Source organism: Macrotis lagotis, chromosome 8 (genome assembly GCF_037893015.1).
Source record: "Macrotis lagotis isolate mMagLag1 chromosome 8, bilby.v1.9.chrom.fasta, whole genome shotgun sequence".
In the NCBI taxonomy this organism is placed as follows: domain Eukaryota; kingdom Metazoa; phylum Chordata; class Mammalia; order Peramelemorphia; family Peramelidae; genus Macrotis; species Macrotis lagotis.
In genome coordinates this window covers 88,092,699-88,106,000 of record NC_133665.1, presented here as the reverse complement: position 1 = coordinate 88,106,000, position 13,302 = coordinate 88,092,699, and the positions used below count along the sequence as shown (strand labels likewise).

General features: G+C 35.4%; 1 protein-coding gene across 10 annotated transcripts in view; it reads right to left on the bottom strand.

Moving 5' to 3' along the window:
- ZNF462 (zinc finger protein 462) overlaps positions 1–13,302 on the bottom strand; it is a 155,295-nt gene that overhangs the window by 140,036 nt on the left and 1,957 nt on the right. The gene's annotated exons all lie outside the window — the stretch shown is intronic.

Genomic DNA, 13,302 nt, shown 5'->3' with positions numbered 1-13,302 from the left:
CACTTAATAATTACCTAGTTGTGTGGCCTTGGGAAAGCCACTGAACCCCTTTTGTCTTGCAAAAAAATTAAAAAACAAAAACAAAACAAAAAAATGCTACTTAAATGCAAACTGTTACTGAAGTGCACACATTAATATACTGTAGTGTGAACAACAGGATGACTAGGAGAGGGAAACATTCCTTAAAAAAGAATGGATGACCTGGTGTGGAAGAAATAAGCCAGTCAATGACAGAGTTTTCTCCTTTAGTTTTATCGACCGCTGTGGCTAGAGGTCATAGGAGAGACCCATTTATTGATTTATTAATAACTATATTTGCCATCTGAAGACTTTCTAAAGTTATTCTCTTATTCTAGCCAACTATTCTAACTTGTAATGCTAGGTATTTTTGTTTTGATTTGGTTTTGGTAACACAAAATATCTTGGATTCTAGCCAAGATAAATTCACTGTTCTATTGAAGAAGAAAAAAAATTAAGGGAAGATAGCAAGATAGAAAAAAAAAGAATAGATGCAAACATTTTAGAAAGTATAGAATTCAGATAAAGGCCTAAACAAAATCACTAGCATTTACTTACCTATTCCAGCATCAATTTTGATTCTTGGAGCTGCTGTCTGGAAACAAGGTTATGAAAATGATTGTGTAGCAGCCATTGAACAATCACAAGCTAATTAAACGAGTGGCCTAGATTATCTTATTTTTCCACTAATAAATTGTATAACATGCAACACTTACTAATTTCAGGACCTGTAGGTGGAACTGATTACTAACAAGCTAATGACACCTGTCAGAGAAGAGGATGGGTGAACTGTCCTGAAACACTTCAAGTGGCCAAAGAGCAAGTATGGATTTCTGCTACAGCTGACATCTGTTCCCACATACCTCTTCATCTCTTAAGCTAAATAAAATTAGTTTAAGACAAGAATGAAAGAGAGACTGGAACTCAAGGTGAGAACTTTCATTCAAGTAGAAGGGGGAGAATTCTGCCTTCTTAAGCTGTGTGATATTTTATGTGATCCACAACATGTCACTTTTTGCAAAACAATGGAATGTACCTTTTGAGGGATGCAGGAAGCTTAAATTTCCACAGGAAAATTGAAAGGAAGAGTTCAATTTTTCTATAAGCCCCCTAGCATGCCAACTCGTTTTCCGAGTCAAAGTGTGATGCTTTTAATAGCACAAAATGAAAAATCCACATATCTTAAGTTTGTTGGACAGCCTTGAAGAATTATTATACACTAATTATATTGGCATGGACCTCAAATCAAAGATTCCATTCCCAATTGGAATTCTGTTCCAAACAGAGATATTAATGTCTAGGTCCTCTTTCTAATAGGGGTCTGAATTAAACAATAACAGAGTGTCCCAGGTGGATTTCACTTCTTGCCTAAGTGGGGGGGGGCACTTTTCTCCTAAATCCTTCACTTAGACTGTTTGGGGCACTACCATTCTCCCAGTCATCCCATTTTGGGACCTCAATAACATCCTCATCATTCCTACCATCAATCACTCTCACTTACCCCATATATACAAACAATTGCCAAATATTAAACTTTCAAACTCCACAACATTTTTCTTAGATGACCATCTCAACACTCACTCAGCTACCAACTTAGTTCAAGCCCTTTGACTTTTCTGAATTAGTGAAAATGTCCTGTTAAAAGGTCTCTCTACCTCAAACCTCTGGGAAGTTTTCCTTCCCAAACTGATCTTCCTAAACTGAGGACTGACTGCATCATCTCTCCTACATAATAAATTCCCATGATTCCCTTTTACCATTACAATCAGGTATCAGCTTCCTTGTTTGGTTGTTAAATGTCTTCCCAAACTGGCCCCCTTCCTACCTTTCCAGTTTTCTCACATATTAGTCCCCTCACACATTACTCTGCCTTTTAACCATACTGAATTATGTGCACTTCCTCTTCTATTCCATAGCACTCGATCCATCTCCTATTAACAACCTTTGTACTGACTTTTCTATGCCTGAAATACTCCCCATCCCAATACCTTTGGAATCTTTACAGACTCAGTTCCTGTCAGCATCAGGAGACCTTTTTTGGTCTCTCTCCCTAGGGCTGATGCCTTCCTCTAGAAGTTACCTTCCATTTACTCTACATACACACACACACACACACACACACACACACACACACACATATATATATATATATATATATATTGCATATTTTATTTATAGACATTAGAATGTAAGTTTTGGGAAGGCAGGGGGCTGTTTTTATCTCCAGCATTTAACAGACAGACCTTGGTACAAAATAGAAGCTTACTACATGCTTGGTGAATGAGATCATAACAGTGAAAAATCTCTCAGTGACCCAACAGTTTCCAGACCAGGTTAGAAGAAAAAATTAGAATTTATAGACCAAATCCACTAAAATTAGGGCTACTGATTAAAGTAGTATTAATAATTAATTTTGCCAGCTCTGCCACAGTCACCTAGTTTCAACAAACTTCAGGAAAGCCCTGTTGCAATTTCTTTTGTTTACGAAAAGTTTTGATGTGCTTTTTAATTATAATCACCATTGTCTAAGGAAGACCTTCTTAATGTGAGAATTAGACACAGGGGTGGGGTAGGGAGCAGAGAAGTAAAGGAAAGGAAAGAGAAGGTCAGGGAAACTGAAATAGACAGAGGTTAAGTAACTTGCCTAGTGTCACATAGCTGGGATGTATTTGAGACTGGATTTGAACTCAGGGCTTCCTCACTCCCACCCTATCCATCACCTGACTTCAGTATCAAAGAACTAGATTACAAAGACTTAATCTCCAGAAACCTTAGGCAGGGAAAATAGATAGGTAGACTTTTGTTTATCAAGACATATTCTTGATTTGAAACTATAGGTGATCAACTGAATAGCCTCTCAAAGTTTCTCCCAAACTTGAGATTCAGGAACTCTCAGTAGGTCCCAGGCCCAGAAACATTTTTACCTATTAGTACCTTATTAAAAGATCATTTCCCCATGCAGTCCATTGTCTAATCTACTAAAGGTGACTTTCTAAGAGTAATAGCTCCTCTAGTGTAAAAAGGACTATGATATTTCCCAAAGATAGTTAAAAATCAAGATGCTTGATTTGTTATTACCATGATCTTCTCATTGTGCTTCAATGCTAGATGTTCACAACTTCAGAAGTCTTGCATCATTTTTGAAACTGACCTTAAAATTGATAGAGCTAGTTTCAATCAATGAATTCCACTTTAGGATGGAAATATTTGAAACTATTTCCATTGTGGATCCTAATCAGTTGCAGCGTCTACCACCAAGAATTAGAAGAGTAGTAGATATCAAAAGTTTTAATGATATACCTCAAAAGGTATCTTTTTCTGCAGTGCACACAAAATTTGGAGTTCAAAAGAGTTATTATACACAGCATGACTCAGAGTATATTTCTGCATTATAATACATAGATTTATTGGTGCACCATACATATGTTCATTCTCTAACTTGACTCCAGCATGGTATCCTCTTACTGTAAACATTACCTCTATAGCACAGAACTATAAAATGAGGCACATACTATTATCAAATTATGCTAAATTGAAAGATCTTATATAAATTTATCTACTTATAACTTACAATCACCTTATATTAATCCATCTACCTATAACCATATAGGATTAGACCTAGAAGGGGTCTAAAACATCATAAAGGTCTAATAAATTATAACTAATTTTTCAACATGTTAAGATTTCCTTCAAAATCACTGAAAGTTGTTTGATCACTTTGGAACTTATCTTTAGGAATCACTGGAAAACTCAGGTTTTAGTACCCTAAATATACTCTTTCAATGTACCCACCACAATGCAACTAAGAGATTTTTATCAACCCTAAATAACTCAGTGTAGCTCAGATCCCTCTCTCATCAAAAAGGGTCTACTGGGGTCTTCTGGGGTTCAGTTCAGTAGGTTAAACTCAAGACTTCCTGAAGATCTAGGTGGTTGGCAGAACTTTTCAGTTATGCAATCAAATTTACTCTCCTTCTAGACAGTGTTCTTATCCAGTGTTAGGAAACAGGAGATTCCTGGAACTGACAATGCTCAATTGATAGCAGAAGAAAGAGAAAAAAAAAATCCCATAGCTGAACTTTGACATTCAAATTATAATGAGCCTTTCCATAAGTATTCCTTTCCTCATTGTAGTTACTAAATACTAAATTAAAGTCTTCTGAACACGAATTAACTTTATATCCATTCAAAAACTCAAATGGTCTATTCTGCAGGCACACTTGCACACTCTCTATCTGATTTTTTAAAGCTTTTATCATCTTAAGGCAATGACCTAATTTAAAGAATGTTAGAATAGACTTATAATTGCCTAAATCTAATATTGGCAGATCAGTCACTAAGCAATCAATCATGTACTTCATGGATGCAATCCCACCAGTCATCATCATAACTGAAAATCTTGGATGCAGCATATTAATAGATGACAGAACTGGATTGACCAACCAATAAGAGATCAATGAATTGCTTAACATGAAGCTATAGCAAGTCATATGATTCCAAACTAGTGAAAGCATGTAGACACTGTCTCCTTTTTGTTATAATCAAGTGGCCTCCTCTTTCCTGCTTTTTTCTTTATTTTTTTCCCTATTTCTCACCAGTGTAGGTAAAGAAAGCCCCATGGATAGCTTCAAAGACAGAACTATCACATTTTCACTCCATTAATAATGCAGCTATTTTCTGCCGTGCTCTCCATTCTCCACTTCATCTATTTCCAAGGAGCTGTCACCTCTGTAATTTCCACTCAGACCTATTTAACCAATTGATACAGTCTATTCCTTTTCCTGATCACAGATCCTATTTGTAACCACCTCCTCTTCATATAATGTAGCCTCCAAATTCAACATTCCTTTTTTTTTTTTTTTTGCAAAAGATGAGATATAAAGAATATGGACACATTCATCAATCTCACCATTTCATTTTCTTATTTCTCTATGCCTTTGTTAATTCTGTTTCCTCTTGCCTGGAATATGCTTTTCTGAAGGTTGAAGTCCATCCCTGAGTCTCTTCTTTCAAGGCTTAATTCAGATGCTCTTTCCTCCCTGAAACCTTTATCTAAGATGATCCTGTTTCACCCACCCTACCCCACCCTCCCAAGTTAAAGTGATCTATCTATCCATTCTCCTTTCATCAAAGCTTTTTCTATGGTCCAGTTTTTCTCTCTCTCTCTCTCTCTCTCTCTCTCTCTCTCTCTCTCTCTCTCTCTCTCTCTCTCCTGTACAACTCTTATTAATTTTACCAGTTTAACCATATCCTTATTTGATTCCTTGAGTGAAAGGCTTCTAAAATACTATTATCTATTGTAGCTTCAGGACTAGATACAGAAAGGTACCTAACTGAATTTCACATGTTCAAGTTAAAAGCACCCTCTTCCAATGCCCTATATGTACCTTCAGAGGAAAGACCACCTTTTTTTTTCTCCTGCAGGCTCTTTCCAGGACACAGACCTCTTTAGCTTTGTCTTGTGAATCATTCCACTGCCTCTCTTCTCCTTTCCTTTCCCACCTTGCTAGGTAATCTCTTATTACCAGCAAATTTCCACTACATAATTATGGAATGCTTTAGCCTATTTTTCTGTTTGCTTAACAGCCCTGCCTATTTTCTACTTGCTTGGATGCTACTGTTTGCATTTCTGACCGCCTAATCCAAGTATCCTTTCAAGACCTAACTTCCCCTACCATGATAGCAGCTGGAGCCCTAATTCACAGGTCCCTTCTAAAGCTTTTCATTAGCAATAGAAATGAGATGGTTTAGAAACCCATTTCTTAATCCGCAGGTTAAGTGCTAGAACCCTTGTGTAGCAAACATCTTTCGAGGATCCCACTTTGGGCCACTGATCAATTATTTTCTTAGTAACAGGTACAATATTATGGGTACATTTGCAGTGTTAACAGGGAGAACTCTCACTTGTGAGAAATCACCCACACGCCAGGTGAAGTAAGAGGCTGCTTACTGACATTTAGAAAACCAAACAATCATAGCTTTACCTTCTTTATCCTGAATTGTGAAGAGAGAAAAAAGTTCCAAAATTGGAAGGCTTCAACTGTGTTCTGGTTAAACTGGCCAGACAAGGGCTTATAGGGCTTTTGGGGCCCTCACCAGCTGTACCCCCCTCCCCTCCTCATGGTGGATAAGCCTCTCCACAAATCCTTGGCTTAATTACTTTTGACACAGTTGTCTAGATTGAGCTTCCAATTCCCTTTGTCCTCCAACCATTCTGAATCCACAGAAGTCTTTGCCTCCTCACCTGGAGCAAATGTTTCCTACTCTGTCCCTGATCTCATATTTCTATTAAAATACAAAGCTATCCTGATATGTTTTAGGAACCAGTTCCTGTTTCTAATAGTGTTCTCTCTATTACAGAATGCAACTCAATTCTTGTCCTCTTTGAAAAAGAAAAAAGAGTGAAATGTGTGTATCTAACCAGATTTTTTTTTTGTAAATAACCTCTTGGGAGGAAGAGGCTTCTTCTTTGGAAGCTCCAGAAACTTCCTCAACCTAATTCCTGTTTAATCATACCCTCTTTCCCCAACAGTAGGCTCTGCTTTTGGGGACAAGTCTGGGTTAAAGAGTTAGCAGGCATCACAGATGTATTTTATTAATATCCAGGAGCAACACGAAGTGAACTGAACAAGCAAACAGATGAAAGCTAGGAAATCAATACCAAATGCCTATGACCTTGGGAAAAAAAAAACCCTTCAGTTCAACTATAACTTAAGACTTGCTCCATCTAGCAATTTCAAGAACATTTTAATGATATCACTTCACCTGAAATGGTGGACAATAGTTTCATTGGTGACAATATTTGTAGTTTTTGTTAGAAATTATATAAAGAACCACCACTTTGATATTTCTTCCAATATTACTACACACTACAGCCTTCCTCCATCCATAAAATAAGCTCCTTAAGAGCAAGAACAATTGCCATTTTTATCTTTGTATGACTGGTGCCTAACACAGTACTGAATTCGAAGGAGTCCTTGAGAGATACCTATTGAATTGAAAACTAAATAGCCAACTAATTTGTTGACTAGTAATCCTAAAAAAAAAATCATCATGTTGATGTTATTTATAATTATAATCATTTACAATTTTGCCCATATTTTCAATGATGGACAAAATATGTTAGAAAGGAAAAATAACTAAGCTTCAAATTTTATGTTAATTCCAAAACTGAAAATGTGAACTTAAAACTATTCAATTTGATGTGTGTATGTGGTGTCTCTGTGTGTTTGTGTGTGTGTGTGTGTGTGTTGTCTTCTAGATACAAGGGAACAAAAGAATTTTAAAAAGGTTTCAAAAACACTCCAAGGATCATCTGAATTCTTATAAATCAAAGTTCCCTCTCTTGGAGGAAACATCTTCTGAAGGACTTTATCCCTAAAACAGTCCAACTTGTGATCATTATCTTCTCCTGCCCTCCTACCTCCCTATCCCTTATTATTATTATTTTTTCTTCCTCTAGCACTGGCATACAAACCATGCTGTTTTAGCTTCTTTCCTGTTCTCCCAGTTCTTCTGGAACATTTTATTTTCGACAGTCAACTCATTTGGAGAAGTGCCATAGTGAAGTTCAACTGTTTACACTGTTAACTGTATCTCTGCCAGAAGCTCAGGGGTCCTATGCTACCTTTTTTCAATTTCCCTCTTGGATTAGACATTTTTTTGTTCTCACTCTGAAATACTTTAAAATATTAAAAAAAATTCTCAACACTTCATTCCCTGTTGCTCTGAAAATTACTTTCACTTACTGAAAAGTAAAAACAAATAGAAACCCATTTTGCACTCTCAAGACTCTTGCTTGCTGACGTCCCATGGGCTCCAGTTTAAAACTTTGCTCTATGCTGATGAGTCCTTTTAAGGATAATCTATTACACTGCCACACATAGGGAAAATGCATGGCTACCCATTAATACACTAGAAAACTTAGCACTTAGAAAATGTGTGGAGGATACATTTTTGGATGGGACTCTGATTTTGGAGAATCACCAACAATTATATTAAATCTCATTAACTCTCTCCACCATTCATTGTATTACAAAATGTTATCAAAGAAAATGCCAGTTTTAATCTGTTCAATTAGAAAAATAGAGCCTCAGAATACACTCGTCAAAGTTCATGTCTTATAAAAGGTAACTCAGTTTTACAGAGGCATCACCCACACCTCATCATCATCATCATCATCATCATCATCATCATCATCATCATCATCACTCATGAAATTTCTCTAACATTTCTATAGATTCTTAAGGTTTACAAAATTTTTGATGAATTCTGTCTTATTTAACCTTAAATATCTTAAAGTTTGAAAGGATTCCCTAGCACTAGATAAAAAGAAATGGAAAGCAGAGTAGAGCATTTCAAAGAAAGTACCTAGCCAACACAAAGGAGTTTAAAGGCTATGGAAATGGACCAAACAACTACTCAGAGAAGTTTTTTTTTTTTCTGTCAGAGGAACAAGTTTTAGTCAACAGGTTTGCAGCACATTAAATTGAACTAAAAAGATCAATAGTTGTGCCCCATTAGTATAACAGAGGTATTGAACTTTTAAGTAGTTAGTTGTTTCTGGGTTTAAATAACTGATTTATAAATTAAATATGGAATATTCACTAATCACTCAATGCCCATCTTCTAGTTATTACAAAGCAATACCTTTAGATATTCTCCTCTCTCTCTCTCTCTCTCTCTCTCTCTCTCTCTCTCTCTCATTCTGATTAAATCAATTGTTGCTATAATAAAACTACATTTTTTGTTCATCATCCAAAAATCTCTCTAGCAAGTACCCTAATCTGCTTTCTAGATGTCAATTTCAAGAAAGCTTTCCTCTCCTTTTCTTCTTCTTTACCTTCCTTCTTCTTTTCTTCCTTCTTTTCTTCCTTCCTTTTCTTCTTTCTTTCTTCCCTTCTTTTTTATCTTTCTTTCTTTCTTTTTCTTTCTTTCTTTCTTCCTTCCCTTTCTTTCTTTCTTTCTTTCTTTCTTCCTTTCTTTCTTTCTTTCTTTCTTTTTCTTTCTTTCTTTCTTTCTTTCTTTTATTTCTTCCTTTCTTCCCTTCTTCCTTCCTTCCTTTCTTTCTTTCTCTTTTCTTTCCCAACCTTCCCCTAAACTGGGGCTTGTGCTATTAAAAGAGCTTAGACCTTCCCATTTCCTTGCTAGGGCTAAAATTAAACTGTCCATTCCTTAGGGCCCCAACATAACATCTGCCAGATGTCTTGGCATATCACATGGGGAGGAGAATTTTCTTCTAACATTATCTGCTCTCCTCACTCATTTCCCCATAATCAATTAATAGCTCTCTAACAACTACTTACCTCTAAGCCATTAGCTAGTGTAAGAACTTCATAACTTTTTTTAATGGCAAACAAAGTTGAATTGGTTCTTAATATTGGGATTCAGTGAAAGGCCCTGAATATGTTCCCTTTATTCCTGTGATTTTCCTTAGTCTTTATATGCTTATATCACATTTTGAGACATATATATATATATATATATATACACATATATATGCATGTATATATATATATATATATATATATATATATATATATATATATATACACCACTACATTTATGAACCAGATTGTGAAATAGCAACTCTGTTTTTCAACCATCAACTTAAAATATTCAGTATTGCTTTATAAATTCACTATCCCATGACCAATGAACCATGAACTTGATAAAGGCATATACCAAAGACGAATGGGAATGAAATTACCTAAACCAAGAAAATGAGGAATCAAGGCACTTAGACAAGCTAGACTGGCACCTTTTAAAGACCACAAAAGAGAAACTGTGATCCTTATCTAAGGCCCCCTTATGATTCTTTTCTTTCTGACAAAACTAACAACAAATACAATAAAATCTATTAGTATAGCAAGATTTTCATTGTTTTCTGGAAGACTCCTCTCTCTCTCTCTCTCTCTCTCTCTCTCTCTCTCTCTCTCTCTCTCTCTCTCTCTCCTTTTCTATAGAAGTTGTAGCCCATATGAAAGTGTAAAAATGAAGAAAACTAAGTCTTCAAGTAATGTGATCATTGAATTTGATTGACAATAACCCAAACAAACATAAAAGTTATCATGTAAATACAATTATCCAAGATGAGTTTATTAAGTGGACCTGAATCTCATGGACTACATCCATCTCCAGAATCATCTCTACTAGATGTAAATGTTCCTTAGGAAAGACTTATAGAATGAGCTTCCTCACTCTGAAATCCAAAAACAAAATAGGATTTCTGACTTGTAGATCAAGGAAGAAGGAAGTTAGAAATGTAACTCCTTGGATTTCTCACATTATTGCATATATCAACACACATCTTTTGACTTGCAACTCAAATATGCATATCTGAAAAAAATTTTCAGGCAATAAAGGTTGATACATCATGCTGTTCATCCTTTTTTGAGCAAAGGAGTTAATGGATTTGTCTTTTGGGTTACAGTATAAAACATACACAAATACTATCTTACCTTTAAAAAGTATATTTATAATATATATGTATACATATATACATAAAATCCATACATGTACATATACTTATGTATATAAATAAATACAACATGTATATACAAGCATTATATAAATATAAAAATATCTAGTTATCTATGTATCTAACTACTCCCACTCAAAACCCTCCTAACTTTTATATGCTTTAAAGGACAAACTAATTGAAAAAATAAAAAATTCAGTCAGTCTAGCTTGTTTAATCTATGACATGGCACTAACTTAATTAAAATTTTTTTAAATTCATTTGTTCTTTTTCAAGAGAAACCTAAAAATACATATTAATATAAATCAGAAATTAATCATATATTAATCTGCTCATTGACTCCTGCCATATTATACCCCCCCTCTTTTTAATGCATTCCATATAAAATTCATATTGAACACTTGGAGCATCCAACTGGATATAGTTAACTACAGGCCCATTCTATGGTAATATTGGAATTGAAATAAGAAAATAAGGAAAAAAATAATGTTCAGATTCCAAGTTATTTCAAATGCTACAAATAAGGCATTTTTAAAAGGGGTTGAATAATTTACTTTGTATGTGAATCACAACTGAAAACTTAAGAGAGAGCTCTCCTACTGTACTTGTCAGCTTTGAATGTATACATATATCCTACCTACCATTGTTAATCAGTTTCTAAAAGTGCAGTGATAAAACAAATGTTATGAAGAACTATTAGTTTCATAGGAAAAGAATGTTATATGTGAGCAATAGCCCAAACATCCTTATCACTGGTTTGCACAACTTTATAGTAGAGTACTTGGTAACAGTTTGTTAACACTATTGCTATGAAATATTTTGATTGAGACAACTTTATGTGAAGTATGCCTATGTTGACTGTAAATAATTATGAATGAAAGTATTATATATTTTATAATTTCATTTCATCCTCAGGAGAAAAGTAATACTCAATTAATGGCCCAACAATGTGGTTTCAAAACTGTGATTTTTGTCACAAGTGAAACTTTTCACATTTACTGCACATGAATGAAATTACTATCATTTTATCAAAAGAATACACTTGGATCTGGGGTCTTAAAGCACTTCAAAATATATAAAATTGCACGAATCTTTTTTTTATTATTTTGTTCTGATTTATAAGGAAGAAAAGCAATTAAAAACAACTGGGAGGAGTAGTCTAGAGAAACCTAAACTGCCAATAAAACTTAAGACAAGTCAACCACCTTCTTTGTACCTTTCTATATTCCCCCTACTTGTAAATGAATTCTTTTCAATGTCCTTGATCCAAGTTTTCCTCTTTTCTTATTGCACAGTTAAAACTTCCTCACCTACCTCCCATGTTTCACCTTTGAAGTTCTCCCCATACTCCAGATGGCTACCTTAACTCTAGTTGAAAATCATCATCCTTGGTTTCTCCAAATTCCTGCAAGATTTCATATTTTTGCTTTGGTCAATTACATGGATTTTCTAATTGCCAGTTTGAATATATGTGTGTGTGGACTGGGGGGAAAGGAATGTCCCCCCCTGATAATCACTCATTTCCAGAAATGCCTTTTTACAAAAAAAGCCAGCAATAAATTATTTCAAATTAAAAAGTGAAGATATCTCAATGTAAGGTTTGCCCAAATGACATAATATTTTAAAACTTGTTTCCATAGTGACATTGTGAAGGAAACATACTGGTATTTCTAAAGAGTTTCAGTATTTGATACTTTCAGATACCCAAAATAGCAGAATAGGGGGGAAAAAAGTGAAACAAAATGATTTAAAGTCTACTACAGAAATGGAACAACTTGAGAAAGGAACTATAGCAGCCCAAGAACCTGATGTTAGCAAGCTCTAGAGCGTCTCAGAGGTCTTGCAGCATTGTTTTGTTGCAGAAATTCAACTGAGAGTTTTTCAATCTAATGCATCTCAAAGATAGAACTACTCTCAAATCTTACTATTAGTAGTCCAAATGACTGGTTTAGAACCACCACCACCTCCACCTCCACCTCCACCTCCACCTCCCTCTCATATGGATGCATAACAACATCAGGATGGCTTGCAGCAGAATGTAAGCCACTTAAAAGCTGAGGAGGACTTCCCAGAAAATGTTAAATTCATGTTTTCACTCTCCTGAAAGAGGTCAAAAGCCCTGCAGGAATAATCAAAAGAAAAAAAAAATCCAAAAGTTGTCTTTACAATGTAAACAAAAGGTACAAAAACTTGTGAAATGATTTCCTTGAAGGAGAAAAAAAAAACCCAAACCCTGAGAACTTCCTTAAACCTTCCATTTCTTTGCACAAATGAAGTGATCTTGAAGAGCCACCAAAAGGTTTCACATGGAAAAGGAAGAAATGGGGGGGGGGGGGGGAGAAAACGAGCCATCACAAGCAGAGCTTCAAAATGGAGAACATCCATAATTTTATGAACACTTCTCATCTCAGCTTTGTCTCCTGGAAGCCTGCTCTCCTCCATTTTCTGGTGGAGCCACAACATGACATGGCTTACCTGACTCAGTTCACAGCTCTCAGCCAAACTAGTCACTTCCTTTTAAAGCATGCAAGCAGCCTCAAGAAACAAAACCAAACCCAAGAGAACACACGCGCATACACACACACACACACACACACACACACACACACACACACACACACACATTCATACACACAAACACAAAAAGCCAGTAGTAGGAGAATGCCCCAACTGGAAGGTCTTTCCAATCCTAGACATTCGCTAAAATGAAACTTTTTTTTTCCTTGAGGGGAGGGATATAAAAGGAGCTCTAGCAGGCTCCCTTTCTATAGGTTAGAAGGTACAATGAGAAGAAAATCAGGGTT